Genomic DNA, 11,178 nt, shown 5'->3' on the forward strand with positions numbered 1-11,178 from the left:
TAATTGGAGGAAGAGTTGAGATTCAGACCTGGGTCTCCTGGCTCCCAGGTCAATATGTATCCCACTGGCACTGTGTACCTACAACGTGCAAGGAGAGAACAGCTGAGGGAAACATAAGTATGGGCTCTGCAGTGCAGCATAGTCACTAACCGGACCCAAAAGAAGAAAGGATACAAAACATGGCAACCATCCGTGTAGCTCCCTGGAGGAAGTGAGTCCCGAGCAAGGAGTTATAGCATTACTCCAGATTGAAGCATGAAGCAGCAAGAGTAAGAATAAGCCAGGTACCTTCAGCGGCTATTAAGGAGACTCACATGCCAGGAGTGGAAAAGCTTCCGAAGAGCAGAGGAGAAATTGCCAAGAATTGTTGGGACCAGCTCAGAAGTTCATCCTACACCACTGAACACCCACTGTATACCAGACGCTGTGCTGGGCACTGGGGATTTGCAGATGAATGGGAAGTGGTGCCATACTGCACTGGGCTTCCCACTCTGGCCACTAGAATCTTGATTCCAAAAACCAGGTAGATTTGCCAAATCTACCCATAGAAAATGAAACCCATGGGGAACTGTTAACTCAGAATTTTATGAAGATGACAGGAGGGTGTGATAAAAACAGCTGAAACCATACTTGGTGGAAAAATCAGTTAGTTCTTGGTCCATACCCGGGAATGACAACCTCTAAAAGATGTGCACTGATGCTGATGGCAGGTGGCAGTTCCTCCTAACCTAAGAGCAGACAACCATCCTCAGCCAGTGTAATTCAGGGACTGTCTTCTGAGCTAGCCAGGTCCTGCCTCTGCTCTGGGTCCCCTGTGCTCTGATCAGATCTGAGTGAGGATATTTGTTCCTTGCTTCAGAAACCTCATTTCTAAGAGTTGTTTTCCCCTTTAGAAATGCATCTAATTGTTCATCCGTTGATTTCCTTCTCCCTGGATAGTCTGCAAACTCTGGTGGCGAGTGTGTGATACTGTAGTCCAAAAGCATGTCTGTGTTCCCTCCACAAGCTGCTTCTTTTGTTCTGGCTGCCAGGTACTTTATGGATGATTCTCATGATTCTGTGTGCTTGGTGGTGGGAGGGGTTTTCTTTTGATTGTTGTTCTTTTTTAAATTCACTTCCAATCAGAAGATGAGATGAAAGTAAATGCCATAATAGCCCTTTTGCAACACCGTTTAGGATCCACCTATACCCAGTAATATGTGGTTGACATTAGAAAACTCAGTTGGCTCTGATGCTTTGTTGGGTTATGAGTCAGGAAGGAGAAGGGATTGAAATGATGGAAGAGCTCAAGGTGTATCTCCTGCTAGGTCTGCGTAGCATGGATACGCAGATGAGAATGACTTTCCTCTCTTCTTGTAAGCTTCACTCTCAGAGGCATTGAACATGGGCTAATCTGGAAGCTGCCTGCCCCTTGCAAAGTGAAGGGAGTCAAAGAAGATGTCTTTGGTGATTAATTGAATTCTGTACTTTCAAGTTAGAAAAGCAAAGAGATACCACAAGACAGTTCATAAGGATTAGAAACAGAAAATGCTTCCTTTTAATATTTTTCTCCCCATTTTCTTTTTTATTGTGGGAGCATTTGAACATACAAAAAAGTAACAGACTGGTAAAATAAACCTCATGTATGCAAATATGTATATTTAATTTTTATTTTACCCTTCTAATTCTATTTCATGCATTTTTATAATATAACTAATACATTGAGTAGTCCATTATATAATTTAAATATAAATAATATATATTTTGGGGAAGTATGCTTAAAAATGTTTTACAAATAGGGGTAGTACATCAGAAATGTTTGGACATACTTGTAACAGCAGTCACAAGACACTCTTAGAAATAATAATAAGAATGATTATTAATATTTGTTGATGCTTATCTGCTCCCGGCACAGTGCTAATGGCTGTACCATAGGAGATGTCCGTGGGGCCCAGATTACACACTTTTCCTGTAACATCCATAACTGGAGTAGAAAATCTAAACTGATGGACCTCAGATCAATTTAGATTTTGGATCCTACCTCCCCCCCGTCAAAAAAAAAATATATACCTTTCTAAAAACAAGTACTAACCTTCCCAATATATTTTTAAAATTTATGTTTATATAACATACATATTAAAGAAGTACCTGTGACATTGGGGAAGTCATTATATTCTTTTAGAACCTCTTTTATCATCTATAGATGAGGGAGTTAGAGTATCTAGGGTCTCTAATATTCCTCCTAGCCCTCACATTTTACAAGCCATTTCTATGAGGTTATAACTTGCTAAAGCCAAACACCCTATCCAATACATTATTTACATTGTCTCTGGTTTTATAGAAGAGGCAACACACGTGAGGCCCACTGTTATGTAAATCTTTATCGCAATCATCAACAATTTATTGAGGATCTCTGGTCTGCGGCAAGTGTCATCAAGCATTACAAGGAGTGAATGTGAAGGAGGCCACGTTCTGTGGGTTCCATTTATAACTACATGACCATCTCAGATCTCACGCAGACTGTGCCTGGTCATGCCGTTGTCCTTCTGTCACCCTCTCCCTTGGTAGGCATTGGTGTCTGGGGGCCTGGCAGCCAGGTCAGCTGGCTGCAGGGGTTCTTGTAGCACTTACAGGGATAGGCATGTGGGATTCCTTTCAGTAAAGTGATAGGCATATCACACGCTGGTGTTCAGGCTCTGACATGCCACAGATTAGCAGGCGTGCCTCTTTTAAAAGGCATGTGATGGGCCTCTCAGTCTATGTCCTGAAATACTCAAATCCTCCCTCACATCCTGTATAAGCCATTTCCACCCAATTAGAGCCTTTCTTGCTATTGTTTTCAACGGTTCAATTGCAAGAAACGAAAAGGCAGAGCTGTGGCTCTGGCTCACTTACTTTTGAATGCTGTATTTCCATTTTTCTGTTAGGTCCAGCTTGGGGAAGACAAGCAGCAGAGAAGAGACTAGGAGTCCTAAAGCAAATGAAGGGGTTCAGTGTGTTCACAACAGAAGACGCTAGTCTATAGTGGTTTTTAAAAATTGGCTTTGACATCGTTAGTCTTAGTAATATTCTTTTGGATCTCTCTCTTCAAGCAAGGGCAATAAAAGCAAAAATAAACAAATAGAACTACATCAAACTGGAAAGCTCTTGCACAGTGAAGGAAGCCATCAACAGAGTGAAAAGGCAGCCTACTGAATGGGAGAAGATACTTGCCAATGATACGTTTGATAAGGGGGTAACATTCAAAATATACAAAGAATGCATACAACTCAATATCATAAAAACAATCAGATTGAAAACTGGTCAGAGGACCCGAATAGACATTTTTTCAAAGAAGACATACAGATGGCCAACAGACTCATGAAAAGATGCTCTACATCACTAGTCGTCAGGGGAATGCAAATCAAAACCACAATGAAATATCACCTTATACCTGTCAGAATGGCCATCATCAAAAAGATAACAAAGAACAAGTGTTGGTGAGGACTCGGAGAAAAGGGAACCCTGTGCACTGTTGATGAGAATGTATATTGGTGCAGCCGCTATGGAAAACAGTATGGAGATTCCTCAAGAAATTAAAAATGGAACTATTAATATGATAAAGCAATTTCACTTTTGTGTATTTACCTGAAGAAAACAAAAACACCAGTTCTCTACCAGGTTCATCTCTTGAGAGTTGTTTTTGGTAACTGGAGTTTCTCATGGAATGATGTGCTGTCTACCTTATCAGAGTATTGAAAATGTTTTGTGGAAAAAGAAAGAGAAGTAAAGAAACAAGGCAGTTACTGGTTTTACTCACTTTAGACCCAAACCAAGAAATAAAAGCACAGTGTTAGTTACCCTTCATATTTTGACTGGGTTTTCCTGTTTCGTGACTTTTGGTTCTAAACTCTGATGCACGTGCCAGTCTTAGTTGGCAAAGGTAAATCAGGTTTGTAGTCCAGCTACATCCAGAAGGCTAGTTCCAGAGCCAGGGCCAAAGAGATATCTGGTTTGAGGTTCTCAAACCCTTCATCAGAAAGCTGTGTCAACAGGGCACCCCCCTCTGCTGATTTTAAATGCTTGATGACTCTCGGTGTGTTTGGACCCATGCTAGTTCAGACTCTCAAAGGCAAACGTTCTGCTCCTGTTTGTTTGGAAGGTGCAGAAGCCATTTGCAGTCTGCAGCTCTGTGGCAACGTCCAATTGCATAGTCCTTGGTCGCCCAAGACCAGCCCTGAGTGAGAAGTGGACAAAGGTTCCATAGACCTCCCGTTCCCTTTATTCATAAGGTGGTTTACTGTTTCTTGAGCACTAGACCTTGTTCTTTGGAACCATATAGCAGTTTCCCCTCAGTTTCTTTCAGTTGGCATGTGGCTTCTGTGACAACACATCAGTACATCTTTCTTACAGCTCTGTTTCTAGTTTCGTTGAATATCGCCTTTATGCAAAAAAATTCTCTCTCTCAGCTGGCCTGAGACTGTGTGTCATGGGACAGCCCTAGTCTTCTCCCATCTTGTGAGCCCTCTCACTGCTTATTTATCAGAAAGGAGATTTAGTTAGTAGGAAAGACATTGTAGCAGATTTGACACAAGTTGGAAAACTCAGGTGGGCAGGAAATGCTACGTTTGGTTAAACTTCTCTAAATCAAATTAAATCTTACTCTTCACTTTCATCCAGGCTGGGGGATAAGTCAAAGGCAGTCACCGCTGAAGCTCCCTTCTCCTCCTACCCTGCCCCCCACCTTCCCCACACCCGCCAACTCAAGGGGCCTTATATTCAGAGAAACTGCTCTGGCCTTTAACCCATTCCAGAAACTGCAGAGATCAAATCCACTCAGCCTAAATGTTTCTGTGAAGTCCAATGACCTTGGTTGTTCCAGGTGGTCTCTGTTGCCAAGGTTGGTGGGGTCAGGTGTCTCAGGCCGAGCATCCCTTCTGTGCCCACATTCTCTTACCACCCTTGGGCAAAGCTTGGGAGCAGAGCACATGACCCAACAACACACAGGACCCACAGAGCCCTGTCTCCTCTCTGCGGACCTCCTCCATTGTTCTTTCTGTCTCACTTTCCCTCTCCCTGGCTTAACCACTTGAAAATGAACTCATTTTCCAAAAAAAACACAAAAAACAAAAGCCAAGGAAGACCTTCTTGGGTGGCAACTTCTCCTTCCTGCTGTACGACACACACCTCCCCTGAGGCAAAGAAGCCTGCCCATTTTCTTGAATAGAGGTAACGTACAGGGAAGACAGAGCAGAATATCTGGATCAATGACCCTGCTGCAACATATAAGACATTTAGGCTGCCTCCAGTGTTTTGGGTTACTACAAATAAGGGAGTAATAAACACTCTAGTACATATATTTGTTTACATATTTATGATTAGTTCCTGAGGGTAAATTCCTAAAAGGGAGATTATTGAGCCAGAGGGTATGCATAAATAACATTTTAAATAAATATTATTAAACTGAACTTTTCCCCAAAGTTTACATTCCCACTAACAAGGCATGATTGTTTATTTCCCCACGTCTTTATCAAAATGAGTTTTGTCAATTTTTTAAACTTTGCCAAATCGATGGACATTTAAAAAATCTTGCTTTTGTTTGCAATTCTTTGATTGTTACTGAGGCCAAGTCCGTTTTCCCCATATGTTATTTAGCCATTTTAATTGCCTGTTGACATTGTGTTTATTTATCTGATGGGGTATTCTTTTTCTCACTGATTTCTAAGACTTTTGGTATATATTAACACTCTCAGCCCATGATTCAGTGCCAGTCTCTAAGGGATAAGAGATGGCCATAAGGACCCATAAAGTTAGACATTTTCATCCTCAACTGAAACAGGGAGACACCTTCAGCAGAGCAGTCACTGCTCTGACACCACAGAAGAGCATGAGCTGTGGGACCTGACCTCCCCAGCTGCAAGGAGACTGGCTACTGTCATCTGGGAGCCCTAGCCCACCAGGCATTCTCTCCACCTGCTGGGCTCACTTCCGGAGGGTCAGACACACTGTGCTATGTGTGCTGTTAACACCCTCTACACCCACCTAGTGAGTGGGGCTTCGCGTGGGGACGCCGGCCATGAAGAATGTATATATGTGTGACAACTGTCTTTCTGTGTAAATCATTACCTTAAGGCAGAGTTCTTAAACTTTTCTATAACAGACTCCTGGGACGGTGTTTGGAAGCCCATGGACCCCTTTTCAGATTAGATTTTTCTTTTCCTTTTGGCCATGCTGCATTGCTTGTGGGATCTTAGTTCCCCGACCAGGGATTGAACCCAAGCCCTCGGCAGTGAGAGTGCGGAGTCCTAACCACTGGACCACCAGGGAATTCCCTAGATTTTAAATATGTAAAATAAAATACACAGGATTACAAAAGAAACTAATTATGTTAAATTGTACTTGTCAAAATAGCTTTTAAAAACAAATGTGTGATACAGAAATATACATATATACATAATTTTTATGACCTCATCAAATAAGGAGATCTAGCAGTGAGTCTAATAACTACCATAAATTTGGAATTTAGCGCTGAGGGTAAATTATATCTGTGACAGCTATAACATAATATAAAAATATCTGATTTCTACTAGTGATGGAGTCACAGGTGACACTAATACTAATATAGGTTATTCACTATATTCATAATTGAAAGACATGCTAAGTTTTAGTCAGATCTGCTAGAGGTTGGAGAAAATAAGATAACATTTTTTCCCATCCAAGTTCATGGACAGTCTGAGTTCAGGGGATTGTTAAGAGCCTTTTCATAAGGGGCAGAACAACCAGTGCTAATTCAAAGGAGAATTACGCTACAGTACTTTCCTTTAGAGGACCCTAAAACATTTGCCTATCATAAATTTTGTTATACAGAAATTTTACGTTTTTATAGAGTCCAATTTTAACTTTGTAGTTTCTGAATTTTCTACATGCTTTATTGGTAGGCAGGGGTTTTAATCAAAAGGAAGCAAGAGTGAAGCTATGACAGAGCTCAGTGAAGTCATACCCCTCTCTTTGGGGCTAAGGAGTGGCGTTGGTACAAGGCAATCTTCCTGGAGAGTTGTCTGTAACTTCCAGCAGAACTCAACAGCCCAGCCAATCTGGAAAAGTCTATAAACTGGGCCCGATATGCGGATAAAGGCCTTTCCCAACCAAAGATTATAAAAATATTCCCCCATGTTTTCTTCTAGTATTTTTAATAGCATAAAATATATTCAGGTTCTTCTATCTGGAGTTTACTTTGATGTAAGGAGTGAATTTGGAATCTGGCTTTGTTTTTAACCAAACGAATAGTTAGTTGCCGCAGTCTCATCTTTTTTCCACTGATTCGAAGTGCCATCCTTAGAATATACGGTATTCCTGTGCATATTTGAGTGTATGACTTGAGTTCCTATCCATTCTGTTAATCTATATATTCCACAATGTTTAATTAATTGGCTTTATAATTCATTTAATATTGGATTCTTATGGATTACTTGGGAACACAATAATCATGCTTTATAGCTCTTAGCCAGGGGAGAAAAGGAAAAATCAGTGACCCTTTTAATGTGAGGACATCTTTTGCCTTTGTCCAGTTCACCATCTTCTCTCTGTGTGTCTTTTCCCACCGGGCACGGTCACTTCTGGTTTCCTTGGAGTTTCTCTTCCAAATCATTCCATTTCGTACTTTATGTGCTTCTTTCATCATAAGGCATCCCGTTCACCATCTCATGACTAATTAGAATATGATCTAGTCATGACCATTTGTATATATTAAAAAATCAAATTTCATTCTATACTTTAAAGGAAGTATCAATGCAAAATTGTGCATCACATGTGGTCACTCTATATTCACTTGGACAATGGAAATCCCCAGCCTTTCTCTTTGACAAATGTTCCCTCCTTCTGACCCTTTTCCCATCTCCCCCCTTCATCTTGCCATCTCATTACTATTTCAGATCTCACATTAAATGTCACTTATTCAGAGAGCTAATGGGCCCCCGTTATATGCTCTCATGTAGAATAGTTTTCAATTATATATTTAATTATTAGCTTAATATTGATCTCTTTCGATAGATTCTAAATTCCATGATGACTGTGACCATATTTGCTTTGCTGTTTCAGTATTCTCAGTGCCTAATTCAGAACCTGGCACATAGCAAGAGCTCCATAAATCTTTGTTGATTAAACCACAGTTATTCTTATCTCCATAAAAGGAGGCAGCATAAAATCAAGATATGAGCTTGGTTTAAAGTCAGAATGCCTGGGTCTAAATTTCATATACCATTTATTACCTGTATGATCACGGGCACATTATTAAACTTGTCAGTGACTCAGTTTACTTGTCTCTAAATTGGGCAGTTTACTTGTCTATAAAATGGGCATCTGTAGCATAACGTTTTATGAGGATTAAGTATACAATGTGGCCACAAGAACTCAATGAATGTCAACTATTATCATCACGATCATCATTGAAGTTGTTTGAAGGAAAATAAAGATGGCATGGAAAACATTAAAAATCTCACTTCACATCAAGTTCTTTCTTGAATTCTTTCACATGAGGACAAAAAAAAAAAATAGTTCGGCAAAGATTCCTAAAAGCATCAACTTTCCAGCAGATGAGAAGAAATAGACACACACCCCTTCCTCTGCAAACACATGAGCTCTTTATTCCTTTAACCAAAAATGCTTCCACTGAGGAAAAGTGGCACGGTCACAGGTGAACTTCTAACAATGCCAGCAAACTTTCTGATGCAGCAACTTATATCTGGCAGAGTCATAGCTAGATTGCATACGAGAGTCATAAGGGACAGTGGCTAGCAGAAGCCTTGCATTTGCCGGCAAACTGCTGGCCAGTGATGTCAATTTATCAGCTCCCAATTCCACACCAAATGCCATGATGTGATAAGTACCGTCATCTATGTTATCAGCAGCAGCATCATTACTATAGTAATTGAGCACTTGCCAGTTTAAGCCTCATGGAAAGTTTATTTCCTTATTTGTGAGCTATTTCTCTACCCCAAGGCATGCCTGATTGATATACCTGTGCTTGGCACTGTAACATTTCTGTGGAAAGAAAAAAATAGCGAAAAGCAGTTCATTCTTCGACCATTAAAGAAATGAGCAGTTTATGACCACCAGGATAAGCAACATATACATCGTTTAAGTTAAAAAAAAGAGAAAGAAAGCAGTCTCGTATCCCACTTATCCTTTTATTACATCAAAATTCTTCAGAAATTAAAGATAAAAAACCTCGTGCTGTACTCCTGAGAGATCATACCTCTTCCTTCCTGAAAATCCTTCCAAGATGCTTCAGAAGCCTGGCCTGATCCTGGAAGGGTATGGGAGTGATTCACAGTACTGGGAAGACTCAGTGCTCCCTGATGGCTTTCCTGCCTTAGGCATTTCTTATAACCTGCAGCTTCCACGTTCTGCAGTAGATGGAAGCCAGGCCTCAAAGCACCATCCCGCAAGCAGGAAGAGTGGTTACAGCAGGCACAAATACACGCTTAATACCGCAGAAGGAAGAACAAAGATGGGCAGGCATTGAAAGACACAGCAGGAAAAGCTGAAAGCCTCTTCAGAATAATAAGAACCCTGACATGGCTTAAAAACAGAAGGGAAGCAGTTTGAATCATGGCACAGCAAAAGAATGGGAAACAAGACCTCACTCCTGTGGATTTAGCCCTTTCCCTTTTTTTATTTCTGTTTCAGCAGAATTCAGAATGGCTAGTGGCAAGGGTGAGGAGGCCTCTAGGTCAAGACAAAGGTGGCTTCTGCTTCAGGGAGCCACGTTGGGGTTCCCATATGAAGTGTTTGCTGACCCCTGAGAAACAGGGAATGGGGGCATGGCTGTCTCTCTATTCAGAGTAGCCATCCTGGAGGACCTCAGGGCAGAGGCTCTTGAACTGGCAGGAACTGCATCTAAGTATAACAAGGTGGCGAGTGTCACGCTCCACCCCTGCCACCTGCCATTCCTGGAGATACAGGTTTGGAGTCTCTCTTAAGGCCACAGTTGCTGCTCGTGGTATAATTCCACACATTCACAGTTCTCTGATGGGGAAGAAAGGATAACAGGAAGAACTTAGGTGCCTGAGTTTCTTGTTTCCTCAGAACTCTAGACATTTGAATGATTTTCCAGTAACAGTGATTCCCGTAGCTTGTTTCACTCTGAAAAACACAATTTTGCCTTTCTTTAATTTTATTTCAGAAAGTTAGATGTGTAATGACCTCTCTAGAAACCAGTTTCTGCATTTGGTTTTAACTGTATTTAGGCGTTAATGCAGTTTAAAGAAGTTATTAGTCCCGAAGTAGTGGGTTTGAACTGAGTTGACTGTTTTTCATTGTGATGCAGAAGTTGCAGCAACAAACATGTGGTTTTGTACAGATTCATTTCCACTTTAGGGAACAGCAAGTTCATATTCAAAACTTAAAAAAGAAGATGGAGGAAGAGGAAGGGGAGGGGGAAGGGGAGAAGGAGAAGAAGGGACAAAGGAGGAGGAAGAAGAAGTAGGTAGAAGAGAGGTAGGGAGCCCAGGAAGAAAGGGGGGGATATCTGAGAACGAGATAGCAGAGGATCCTTTTGGCAGGTAGTTGAAGGAAGTGATACTGTTGAGAAGCCAGTGAGCACCATGAGGCTGCTGGAAGAGGAGTGGGTGTATTGATATCAATCCACTCCTGGCTGCCCCAAACTTTCGAGCGGGCATTCCTTTGGTCATCTGTGGGCAGACGAATTGCCACAGACCAGAGCTCAACAATGAAAAGAAGGGTAAGAAAGTGGCCCATTCTCCTGGGCCAGCCCAGCTGATAGCAGTCCCAGTCAAGACTCCTTCTGGACAAGGAACTTGGCCTAATGCACGCCAACATCACCAGCACTCACTGAATGTTAAAGAACACAAATACTGGAATCGCTTTTCAAATATCTAGCCATTTCTCTTCAAGCTGTGGGTTGGATTTCCTTTCGCAATATGAACGATGTTCCTGCCAATTTTCAAGTTTACAACTCCAGCTGTTAGGGAGTTATGTAAGAGTGATCAAAGGGCCTCAAGAGTAGAAAATGCGTTTTTCCCCTTGGTTGCATAACTCCCTCAATGGAATAGGCGATGTAATCGAAGCATCGTCTGCCCACTCCCCCTGCCCTTCACCGCTACCTCTAAAAGCAAAAAAAAAAAAAAAGGCAAAGCAAAAAAGTTCACCTTGGAGGGAAAAAAAAATGTTATAAAAAACATTGCTGGACTCAAATTTAGA

This window comes from Delphinapterus leucas, chromosome 3, assembly GCF_059928025.1.
Source record: "Delphinapterus leucas isolate spDelLeu-1000000601 "Yukka" chromosome 3, BTC_Dleu_Yukka2, whole genome shotgun sequence".
Lineage (NCBI taxonomy): Eukaryota > Metazoa > Chordata > Mammalia > Artiodactyla > Monodontidae > Delphinapterus > Delphinapterus leucas.